Raw genomic sequence first — 13,730 nt, forward strand, 5'->3', positions numbered from 1 at the left:
AGTAATTATTTGGCATTAAAATAATGAAAATATTAATTGGAAAAAGCCTCTCCAAGTGGCCGGCCATGGTGTTAATGGGCCCCACTTGGAATTTTGTAATTTTAACAATTTTTATTTCTATTTTATCAAAAACGTTTCCAATTCTAACCATTTAAATGCCAAAACTAATTATTTAATAACTAAAATAAATTATTAAATAATATTGTCATTTAACATAATTATTAATTAGACATACAGAGTCTCTTAATTAATAAATAGAACCTAGAATCTCTTTTCTTCACAATTTTGCCCTTGCTTAGTGAAAATACATAAACAAGACATAGTCTAATTCTAGAATTATAATTAATTAATCATAATCAATTATCTCAGTCTTACAAGCAGTATGGTCTCAACTAGAATGGGGACCATGGACCTATATTACTGAGCTTCCAATAAGCTGAACCGAATTTACCAAGTAAATTCCCTAACTTATTAATTCCTCGTTGAATCCAGTTTTAGAACTTGGAATTGCACTCTCAGTTATATAGAGCGCTCTATATGTTCCACCATATAGATATGCTATCACATTTAACCATCGTTATAATCTTAATTTGATCAAAGATCCTCTATACAGATGATTTACATCGAGTAGGGATAAATTTACCGTTTCACCCCTCAATGTATTTTGCTCCTTAAAACACTTAGCTACCTGTAAATGATGCTTTAGTGAACTAAATATAATCATTGAAACAAGAGCTCTTCCATTTACTTCTATTTAACTAAGCTCGAAGGAAATCATCACTTGACTTCTAAACACCTATAGAAGCTATAGATTCCATATTTATGTTTAGCGCTCCCACTCAATCATACTATCATGTTCCCAAAATGTATGTATCACCCTGACCCAAAAGTAGGCTTAACTAAAAAATCAAATAACGTGAATAACACTCCTGAGATTGAGCCTAAGCATATCAGGATTTAGATCTTTTGATCTAAGATCAACTAGTGATATTGACTTGGAAAGATTGTGACAGTCAGTAGTCCCGTGATCCGTAAGGGGAAATACCGGGTAAGCTGTACAATCTCACACCGCCTGGGGAAGGTCAAGTGGGATGATTCTAAGACTGTGTAGGTATGGAATTACACAGTTGAATAGAGCTTAAATGGATTGATTGGTACTACCTATATCAACAAGGTGCATCTTGTTTTTCGGTAGCCCATCTCGAAAGAACTCCACAGTTAAGCGTGCTTGGCCTGGAGCAATTTCAAGGATGGGTGACCTCCTGGGAAGTTTGCCCAGGAAGCGTGTGAGTGAGGACAAAGCACGCTGGAAACACTCGTGTTGGTCTGTAGGGTCAGTCATCAGTCCATGAAGCAGCCAAAGTGACGTACTCGTGTATAAGAGCCATTCATTCCGTGGGTGTAAGGACCCAATGGAGGCTTGAAGCGGGGACGTTACAAATGGTATCAGAGCCTTGACCCAGCCGGAAGTGTGGTCGACGAGGACGTCGGACCCTGTAAGAGGGGGTGATTGTGTAAGTCAGTAGTCCCGTGATCCGTAAGGGGAAATACCGGGTAAGCTGTACAATCTCACACCGCTTGGGGAAGGTCAAGTGGGATGATTCTAAGACTATGTAGTTATGGAATTACACAGTTGAATAGAGCTTAAATGGATTAATTGGTACTACCTATATCAACAAGGTGCATCTTGTTTTTCGGTAGCCCATCTCGAAAGAACTCCACAGTTAAGCGTGCTTGGCCTGGAGCAATTTCAAGGATGGGTGACCTCCTGGGAAGTTTGCCCAGGAAGCGTGTGAGTGAGGACAAAGCACGCTGGAAACACTCGTGTTGGTCTGTAGGGTCAGTCATCAGTCCATGAAGCAGCCAAAGTGACGTACTCGTGTATAAGAGCCATTCATTCCGTGGGTGTAAGGACCCAATGGAGGCTTGAAGCGGGGACGTTACAAAGATACAACGGTAAGTATTATAATATCTTAACTAAGATCAATATAATTCCAGTCCAATGTATACTCCATACATTCGAAACTAGTATACTTTGGCAATGTTCAGGAAAGAACATAACACTTATGCAAAGTGTAAGTACACTTCATCACTGATTATCACGAAATATGGACTTAGTCTTTTGAATCATATAATCACAATCACATTCCACTATGTTGACATCACTGTAATTGTGAATGAATATATGTTCTGGACTTAACAGATTTTGTGCATATATTAAACCATAAGCATGAAAACTACATGATAACATAAATCACTTCTTATTCTCTTATTGATAATAAATCAGATTAGATTGCAATGGGTTTTATTTAGGGCATAAAATCCCAACATATTTTACATGTTCTTTGATTTGTTAGTTAAGCCTACTTTTTGGTCAGGGTGATACGTACATTTTGGGAACATGGTAGTACAATTGAGTGGGAGCGCTATGTTGGAAATTATTTTACCAGGATCTTAGATCTACTCACAAGTATGTTGTTTAACACCCTAAATATGAACTTTCTAAAACGATAGAATAAACACATATAAAGTTAAGAAAACCTTACATTGATGCAGTGGAATTAATGTCTCCTTCCACTCAGATCTCTAACCCTTGTATCCTTTCTGTCGCAGAGTATTATCAAGATCTGAGCCCGAATGTCCTTCTCTTTGTTTGTTATCCTTCACAGTCTTCCAATCTATGATTGAGTTACAACTTTCTGTGTGTGGGCACTTACTCTATCAGTAAGGTTCGAAATTTAGAAGAAGAAAAGAGACAGAGATTTCGGCCAAAGAAGAGAAAGGGGAAGGCTCAGTTTTCTGAAGAGAGAATTTTCTGACAGAAAAGCTTATGAAAACTTGTTATTTGACTGAGCCATCACTTTCTATTTATAGGCAACTACTAGGTTTAGGTTAGGAATTATTTGGCATTAAAATAATGAAAATATCAATTTGAAAATCCACTTAAAGTGGCCGGCCATGGTGTGTAATGGGCCCCACTTGGTTTTTGCAGTTTTCACAAATTTTATTTCTATTTTCTCAAAAACGCCAATTTTTCAATTCTAACCATTTAAATGCCAAAATTAATTATTTAATAACTAAAATAGTTTATTAAATAATATTGTCATTTAATTTAATTATTAATTAGACATATAAAGTCTATTAATAAATAAATAAACCTAGATTCTCTTTTCTTTACAATTTCGCCCCTGCTTAGTGAAAATTCACAAATTAGACATAGTCTAACTTTACAATTATAATTGATTAATCACAAATCAATTATTGAGTCTTACAAGCAGTATATTCTCAACTAGAATGGGGACCATGGATCTATAAGCTGAGCTTCCAATAAGTGAACCGAATTTACTAAGTAAATTCCTACTTATTAATTCTTCGTTGAATCCACTCTTAGAACTTAGAATTGCACTCTCAGACTTATATAAAGCATATTATATGTTCCACGATATAGATATGCTATCTCATTTAACCATTATTATAATCTTATTGTGATCAAAGATCCTCTATATAGATGATTTACATCGAGATGGGATAATTTTACCGTTCTCACCCCTCAATGTATTTTACCCCTTAAAACACTTAGCTACCTGTAAATGATGTTTAGTGATCTAAGAATTAGTCACTTAAACAAGAGCTCATCCATTTACTTCTATTTGCTAAGCTCGAAGGGAATCATCACTTGACTTCTATACACCAGTAGAAGCTATAGATTCCATATTTATGTTCAGCACTCCCACTCAATCATACTATCATGTTCCCAAAATATACGTATCATCCTGACCCAAAAGTAGGCTTAACTAATAAATCAAAGAACATGAATAGTACTCCTGAGTTGAGCCTAAGCATATCAGGATTTAGATTCTTTTAATCTTAAGATGAACTATTGATATTGACTTGGATATATATAACGGTAAGTTTATAATATCTTAACTAAGTTGCAATATCGGTCCAGTCCAATGTATACTCCATACATTCGAAACTAGTATACTTTACTAATGTCCTGGAAAGAACATAACACTTACTCCAAGTGTAAGTATACTGTTGGGTTTTATGCTCTAAATAAAACTCCATTTCAATGTAATCTATTTTATTCAACATCAATAAAGAAACAGAAGTATTTTTCATTCATTTGTGTATGTTTTGGTTCACCTTATCAATAGCTTGTCTATTTGATTTATGAATTCATCTGAAACCATTTTCACATACTTGATCCTGTTTATTGTGTTGTCAACACTTTGGAAAGTAAACATGACTATGTGAATAAAGTTTCCTAGATTTATCAGACACAGGGTTTTACTGATATGATAATCTACAACAAGAGTTTACTTGCATTTGGAGAAATGCTATGTTCTTTCCAGAACATTGGTTAAAGTAAAGCTAGGGTTGGATGCATGGAGTATGCATCGGAAGGGACCGATATCAAACTTTGACTTAGATTTATTAAACTTACCGTAAAATCTATTCAAGTTAATATCGCCTAGTTGATCCTAGATCAAATGATCTTAATCCTGTTATGATTAGGCTCAATCTCAGGAGGCTATTCGTGTTCTTTGATTTGTTAGTTAAGCCTACTTTTAGGTCAGGGTGATACGTACATTTTGGGAACACGGTAGTGCAATTGAGTGGGAGCGCTAACATAAACATGGAATCTATAGCTTCTATCTGGCGAATAGTAAGAAAAGGATGATCTCCTTCGAGCTTGACCAAACGAAAATAAATGGTGGAGTACTCATTTCACATAAGCTGAAATATCATTTATACGGGGTCAAGTGTTTTAAGGATGAAATACATAGTAGGGTGTAACGATAATCTAATCCCTTTACAGTGTAGATCATTCATATAGAGGATCATTGATCAAATTAGGATTATAACAATGGATAACTAATGATGTGTCTATATGGTGGAACATATAGAGCATTCTATGTACTGAGAGTGCAATTCTAAGTTCTATGCGTGGATTCAACGAAGAATTAATAAGTCAGTGAATTTAAGTAATAAATTCTTGATCTGCTTATTGGAAGCTCGGTTATATAGACCCATGGTCCCCCCACTAGTTGAGATAATATTGCTTGTAAGACTCGTATAACTGGTTTTGATTAATCAATTATAATTCTCAATTTACACTATGTCTATTTGTGAATTTTTCACTAAGGGCGAAATTGTAAAGAAAGAGGTTTAGGGGCATATTTGTTAATTATAATACTTTGTATGGTTCAATTAATAAATATGATAAATGACAATATTATTTAATAATTATTTATAGTTATTAAATAGTTAGAATTGGCATTTAAATGGTTGAATTAGAAAATTGGCGTTTTTGAGAAAATCAGATGCAAAAGTGATAAAACTGCAAAATTGCAAAAAGTGAGGTCCAAATCCATACTGCCATGGCCGTCCACTTTTATAGGAATTATCCTATGATATTTTCATTATTTTAATGCCAAATAATTCAAACCTAACCCTAGTGGAATGCTATAAATAGACAGTGAAGGCTTCAGGAAAATTACACTTTTCATTCAGAAAAACCTGAGTCTCTCTCTCTCTATACTTTGGCCGCCCACTCTCTCTCTCTCTCTTCTTCTTTAAGATTTCGAAATACTTAGTGATTAGAGTAGTGCCCACACACAGCAAGTAATACCTCAATCATAGTGAGGAAGATCGTGAAGAAAGACTTTCAGGAAGAAGGAGTTTCAGCACTAAAGAAGGAGAGAAAGAGATCCAGGTTCAGATCTTGATAATACTCTGCGACAGAAAGGATACAAGGGTTAGAGATCTGAACGGAAGGAGTCATATTATTCTGCTGCACCCAATGTAAGGTTTACTAAACTTTATATGTGTTTATTTTATCGTTTTAGAAAGTTCATATTTAGGGTGTTAATCAACATACTTGTGAGTAGATCTAAGATCCTGATAAAATAATTTCCAATATATACATCATCGCTGATTGTCACATTAGTGTAAATCCAAAATACTGATGAAACAGGGACTAAGTCTTTTGATTCATATGATCACAATCACATTCCACTGTGTTGACGATACTGTAATTGTGAATAAACATATGATCTGGATTTAACTGATTTTGTTTGTAAATGTAATAAACATATTAAACCATTAGCATGTAAAATTCATGCAAACATAAATCACTTCAAATTTCATATATTGATAACTAATCAGATTGTAAAGAGTTTTATTTAGGGCATAAAACCCAACACGCTAAACATAGATATGGAATCTATAGCTTCTATAGGTATTTAGAAGTAAAACGATGATTTCCTTCGAGCTTGCTAAATAGAGATAAATGATAGAACATTCATTTTAGTGACAATATTAATTCACTATAATATCATTTGTAGGTGGCAAGTATTTTAAAGATAAAATACATTGAAAGGGTGTAACGGTAATCTTATCCCTATGCAATGTAGATCATCTATAGAGGACCATTGGTTATTGTGATTTTAACAATGGATAATTAATAGCATATCTATATCGTGGAACATATAGAGCGTTCTATATGACTGAGAGTGCAATTCCATGTTCTATGCGTGGATGCAATAAGGAATTAATAAGTCAGTGGATTTACTTGGTAAGTTCTGGGTCTGCTTATTGGAAGCTCGGTTAAATAGGCCCATGGTCCTCATACTAGTTGAGACCATACTGCTTGTAAGACTCAGTTAATTGATTTTAGTTAATCAATTATAATTCTAAAATTAGACTATGTCTAGTTTATGAATTTTCACTAAGCAAGGGCAAAATTGTGAAGAAAAGATTTTCTAGGTTTTATTTATTAATTAAGAGACTTTATATGTCTAATTAATAAATATATTAAATGAAAATATTATTTAATAATTAAGTTTTAGTTATTAAATAATTGGAATTGACATTTAAGTGGTTAAATTAGAAAATTGACGTTTTTGAGAAAATGAGATGGGAAAAATGACAAAATGGCAAAGTAGGGCCCAATCCACATCCTATGGCCGGCCACTATGTGTGCAATTTACCATTTATTTTTCTATTATTTTAATGCTAATTAATTCTAACCTAAACCTAGGTGGTTACCTATAAATCGATAGTGATGGCTCACACTTAAAGAATGATGATTGATGAAATTTCTTGTCTTTAGAAAATTGAGCCATCTTTCCTATTCCTATAGCTGAACCACCATTCTCTCTCTTTTCTTCTTCATATTATTCAGCCTTGAGTGATAGATTGAGTGCCCACACACATCAAGTGGTATCTCAATCATAGTGTGGAAGATTGTTAAGAATCCAATTAACAAGAAGGAGAATCAGACTCAAGAAGTAGAGAAAGAGATCCAGGTTCAGATCATGATAATGCTCTGCTACAGAAAGGAATCAAGGGCTAGAGGTCTGAACGGAAGGAGTCATTATATTTCGCTGCACCCAATGTAAAGTTTTCTTAAACCCTTATGTGTTTATTTCATTGTTTTAGAAATTCATATTAGGATGTTAATGAAACATACTTGTTAGTAAATCTAGATCCTGGTAAAATATTTCCAACAATTGGCCTCAGATCCATGGTAATGATTTACTTTCATGAAATATGAATTAAAACGATGTTTTGTATTGATTTGGATGGCTTCATGTGGTTTATGTGTTATTTGATGAATGTATGTGTTGTACAAAATTTTTTCCATGAAAAATATTTTTTTTTGTTTCTGAAAATATTTTATTTTGATTCCTTGTGAAAAATTAAGCAAGTTTGGTTTTTACGGAACTCAATTCCGATAAAAATTGAAAAAGTTATGGAAGTTTGAAAATCGGGGTTCAATGGTGTCGAGTGGGTGCTCGTGAGCACCAGGCGCTCGGACAAACACCTCTACGCGCGTGCACATTTCAGACAATTCTTGTCTGAAGCCCCCAGGTGCGTCGCCCGTGACCCAGCTCGCTCGCCCGTGTCAATGTTGCAGGCGCCGAGATGTGCTGCACACGGAACCCTACAATGCCCCTATTCCGCGCGCGTCCAAGCCCATTTGCAGCCTCCTGGGGCTGCACATGCGCCCACTCCTGGGCAGCAACGATTTTTCACCCAAAAATCCGATTTTTGTGGAATTTTCCCAATTTCGGATTTTTTCAATTTTCAAACCCAAAATTGAAATAAAATATTATTTTTAAATATATTTAAAATTAAATATCATTTTTTAAATTAATAATATTTATTTTTAATAGAATATTATTATTTTATGATATTTTGAGGTTTAAATTTAAAAATTAATTATTTTATTTTTTAAATTATGGTCAATTTAAAAATTTGTTAATTTCTTTAATATTTATATATTATTTAATTATAAGATGAGATATTTTGATATTTAACATACTTTAAATTAGAAGATAACTTTATCTTTTTTATTTAAAATATTATATTAAAATTATTTTTTATACAAATTAAATAATTAATAAATTTGAAATTGACCTGGATATTTTTATAGATATTCTAACCATAATATTTTTAATTTCAAAAATTTGTTATTTTGTTAAATATTTAATTATTTATAAATTATAAGTTTATAAATGATATTTTACTATTTTATATCATTTTACTTATTAGAAATTTATAAATTTTACTTTAAATATTTAAATAACTTAGATATTTTTGTAGAATTTGAATAATGCTTAATTTTAGATATTTTGAAATATAATTAGGAAAATTATTATTTATTTATTATTTTATTCTTAAAATAATAATTATCTAACCACATCTATTTTAAAATTGGTTTATTTTATTATTTTAATTTTATTAAAGTATAAGATTAGAAAATGATGTTGAAGATATTTTTTTTCAAATCATTTATCTTATTTGATATATAATTTAATTTGATAAAAATAATTCAAATAAACCTAGATATTTTAATTTTTTTTTTTTCATTTTTGAATTTTAAATTTTGATGAGATTTTTAAGGTTAGTTTTAACAATCTTAAATTTTCGAAATTTAAATTGGTTAGTTTAAAATAATAATTTAATTATATTAATATCTTATATTACAATCTGTTACATGGACAATGTTTGTTTTATTTATATTGTTTATTCAAAACATTTTTTTAACAAACCAATTATTTATTTGATCTAAATTGCTATGATTAACTTGTTGACAGATCCAATGATATGATTTTAATCATAGTCCAATTGTCAATAGATCCTATAAATAATTTGTAACAGGTAAATTTTGTACTTCTTTCATCTGTGTAAACCTAGTAACATGATAGGGCCCATCCAAATCATTTGACCTGTGTGAGCCTATATGTTTGCTACTGGGCTTAGATGCATATAGGAATCCCATTTAAGTTTTACTAAGTAAATGAACTAGGTTGCTAAAATAAAATTTGACATAAGTAATTTTATTTAGGCCCAATTAGAATTGGGCTTATTCAATTAATAACAATTATTTATTTAAATGTTAAATTCCTCTCCTTTGGACCTTGTGTGAGAGTTAGGGGGCCAATAGCAGTGGGTACGACATAGTGAACCAAACCCTCCCTCACATGAACCACCCCAATTGTGAAGGCCCATTTGCCTTATTTAAATAATTGTATTAGGTTAACTATATTAGTCTAACCTAATTAAAATTGAATTAGCAACATAATTAACTTTTAAATTATATGAAATTTATTTTTCATTTAATATTTTAAAGTTATTTTTAGAAAAACACTTAGTTAATTGAAATATACTCTAGATAGTTATTTATAGTACTAGTTATTTTTTCTAATATTCAAATAGGAAAATATTTTAAGTTGTAAATTAATTAATTATTTTAATTAATTTTAGACCAACTTAATTATAGAATATTTTTCCTAGTATTAAATTAGAATTAATAATTAAGTTTCTTTTATACTTGATTATTTAATTCTTGTATTTAATACATTTAATTAAATTGAAAAATTAAATATTTAAGTTGATTTCATTCTTGACACTAAAATATTATTATTTTCATGATATTTAATTAAATAGAAAATTATTTTAAGTTTGAAATCTTATTTCAGAACAACTGAAATTTGAATAATTTTCAAAATATATTTTATTTTGTTTTATTAATTTTTTTTCCCACAATTTCGAAATTGCATTAATTTAATGCAAGAAATTTTGAATTTTTATTTGAAAAATAGATTAAAGTTGAAAATTATTTATTTTAATTTTGGACCAACTTAAATCATTATATTTTTCATTTAATGATTAATTAAAATAAATGAACTAAAATATATTATAATTAGAAAATGAATTAATTAGTCAATGAAAGTCTAGATAGATATTATCTGTTTTGCTTGAAGTATTTTTTTAGTGTATTTAATTAAATAGAAAATTAATATTTAAGTTAATTTTCATCATGATACTTAAATATTTGAAAATTTTCTTAATATTTAATTAAATAGGAAAATTAATTTTTTTTTGTTGAAAATTAATTTAATTAATTAATTTTGGACCTACATAAATTAGAATAATTTTTCAGGATTTGTTTTATTTTATTTTATAGCATTTTCGAAAATTGTATTCTTATATACTTTAATTTTTCGAAATGCATTATATATTTATAGAAAATTAAATTTGAGTTGAAAATTTTTAATTAATTCTGGATCAACTCAAATTGAATAATTTTCGTATTATTTATTGGAAAAATAATACTAAGGATGGAAAATAATTTTTTTTTTTTATTTTTCCATATCTTCCATCTAAGTATAATTTTATAAATATTAAATTAAAATTTATATTTAGAATTTTATTCTAAATTGGTAATTTTTTTAATTAAATAAATATATATTGAAATAAATAGATTAAAATAAGTATCAAAAGAAAATACAACTCGTTAAAATAATGAGCTTTTAGATATAAGGATATTCGATCTCCATTGTTGGTCTTACAATAGTTAAATGTTTTCAATATAACCTCGAGACGCTAGACTTTGTCCCCCTTATGGATGGTTATTCGTTGAAAGCATTTAACACCATAAGATCTCATATGATAAGTATTTTGTAAGTTTTCGTCTCTATTAGACTCTTCTCTATGTGGACTACTTAGAGATAAATTTACGAAATATGAAACAATGGTGGAAGCTCATAAAATAAGATAACCTTCACTCTCGCCTACCAGGACAACGTTGGATTCTTATTTTGATCGAATAAAAGGTTGCTAGAATGGTTTCCATTTTAGATGAGCTGACAACTCTATTCAATGAATGATACTTTGACTCTCGCCTACCAGGACACTGTATCAGTTTATTGTAAACCTTAAAAATTATTTAAGATGTGCCTTTTTTGTATTTTCAAATGTCTTTGTTATTTGCTTAATGCTTGATAATTTCTGAATTGTGTGTGGATTTATATTGAACCATGTTGTTTTATGATATTAGTTGTAGTTTAATTTCGAATCTTCATTGTTGGTCTAACTAAGCTTGTTGTTTTTAATGGGACAAATCCTAATGAATTGTCATCCATTAGACAAACATAATAGTGTTAGATCTCGATAGATAATTATTGTAAATGCAACATCTAGCTGTTCATCAATAGATGACACCTTAGACAAGTATTTACAATATGAAACAAGAAGTTTATAAAAATAAGAATAACTTTGACTCTCGCTAATCGGGACATCGTTGGATTCTTATTTTAAATTCGAAATTATCCTTTATTCCTCTTGGCTTATTCATTTCAAATTAGCTCAATAATATATCATTGGATGAATGGTTTATAAATCATATAATGTCAATCTACTTTCTCTTAAGAAAAATTGAATGGCGCATATGATTATATTCCCGAAATTCTATCCCGAAATGATAAAAATTCTCAATCTTAGAAATATCCTACTTGTATATGCTTGCTTTAGGTAAATCAGACTTGGAGTTAAATTAGTAGTGGTGGTCCAAGAAAGAAGAATTACTCATTATATTTGGTATAAATTTAAGTCTTTGACTTTAAATTTTAGATTCCAAATAGAGATTTTATATTTCTATTTCCAGAATACAATATAGTTACACTTTCACAAGTGTTTAATAACCATTTTCTTTGAATGGATTCAAACTATATGTTAGTATGGAATATGTGTTTAGTATTCTGTGACCAGGATCCACTTCCACATTTCTAAGACCTCTTTATTGTAACTAAACCTAAGTCATCGAAGACCACAACCACATTCTGTATATATATCTATGGCATTTGTATCTTGTTCATAGTGGTTTTGACAAGATCATTCTGTGCAAAGAGTCAATATGCCTATATCCACTGAAAGTATAATCATCACATTCGCAGATGGATGTACATTCAGGGGTGGATATGAGTTTTTCATTATATTCTTAAGACGATTACTCTAGATTTTACCTTATGCAAAGAAATTTGAAAGATTTGAATAATTTCATGAATTTCTAGCAATGGTGAAAACCATTAAGGTAAGTGGTTAAAGATCTTGCGAACTGATAGGGGTGGAGAAATATTTGGAACATATGCAGTTCAAAGATCATTAAGTTGATTTTTTGAATTATATCCAAACTTATCTCCCCAAAAATTCGATTTGCATATTGATGATTAGTTACTAGTCGTTGCCTAAATCCTTCTAGGGATATACCCTAGTGATAGGAAATTTTTAGAATGATGGAATGGTTGTGTACTTAATGTAAACCATTACTAGATTCATGGATGACCTAATGGTAATCTTAAGAAAAGCTAGAACTGTTAACTAAGGTTTGCATGTTTGTTAGCTATTCTAAGTGATTAGGGGTGGACCATCCCATAGTCATTCGATAAGAAAATTTTGTTTTAACAAATACTACTAATCTAAGAAAATGACTAAGTCTGAAAACAAAGTAGCAAAATAGAGGAGATATTTTTTTTCTTAATTCCAAAAGTGTTTCATCATCTTATTCAAAATAAGATGATCCCACTGCCTCTGTTGTGTTTGACACAACCGAAGAGGAAAATACCATTTAGTGTTCTTAGAATAAATTCACGGTACCTTGTCGTAGTGGGAGGATTTCAAGGAACTCACCCTGTTATGACTTGGAAGACACAAGTGATTAAAATCCATTGTTAGTTTAAACAAGTAATGGATTGTCAGAATAAGAAACTAAGAAGAAAAGCCAAGAGAACTATGGTTAAAACCATTCTTATGGAACAACCAAAAGTTTTCTATTACAAGGACAAGAAAGGAAATTTTCGTTTGTAAGTCTATTCAATGGACTTAACAAAACTTCCTGTTCCTAGTATTATAGGTTTGAGTTTATCTAAACCTATTGCTTGTGGTGTACTTGGTAATTTACTTACTCTAGTGCAACCAACTTACTTAAAGAAGATGCTGAAGCATTTTCTTTTCTAGTGGCTAAATCTATAGAAGCTTCTCGACTTCTAGACATAGATTTCATTTATCCAAGGAAAAGTCTCTACTATTCCAGAAAAGATAAAGTCATGAAAGAATTTCTTGAATAAACAATGACAGGTCTCAGATATGCTTTAGTATGCCTTAGACCAGACACCTACTGTTGAGTGGGAGTAATGAGTAGGTATCAGATTAATCTAGGAAAGGAACATTGGAAGACAATCAAGTAAATCTTAAGATTAAGAAGATGAACTATATGTTAGTCAATAAGGGTGTATTTAATACTCTTAGACTACACCACATCAGATTTCTAGACTTGCCTTAGTGCTAGAAAGTCTGCTGATGAGATGGTGATTACTCTAGGGATGGACTTGTGATTTTGGAGAAGTGTAAAAACCTATCTGAAGTCTCTAAGTCTACCA

The 13,730-nt window shown here is 30.6% G+C and overlaps 1 long non-coding RNA gene across 1 annotated transcript in view; it reads left to right on the plus strand.

Moving 5' to 3' along the window:
* The first annotated feature begins 1,135 nt into the window (after positions 1 to 1,135).
* Positions 1,136 to 13,730, plus strand: part of LOC133035482 (uncharacterized) — a 30,516-nt gene continuing 17,921 nt past the window's right edge. The window contains exon 1 of the long non-coding RNA XR_009686684.1: positions 1,136 to 1,443. This is a non-coding gene — a long non-coding RNA (uncharacterized LOC133035482). The remainder of the gene's footprint in view (positions 1,444 to 13,730) is intronic.

The sequence above is a fragment of the Cannabis sativa genome, chromosome 3 (assembly GCF_029168945.1).
Source record: "Cannabis sativa cultivar Pink pepper isolate KNU-18-1 chromosome 3, ASM2916894v1, whole genome shotgun sequence".
Taxonomy (NCBI): domain Eukaryota; kingdom Viridiplantae; phylum Streptophyta; class Magnoliopsida; order Rosales; family Cannabaceae; genus Cannabis; species Cannabis sativa.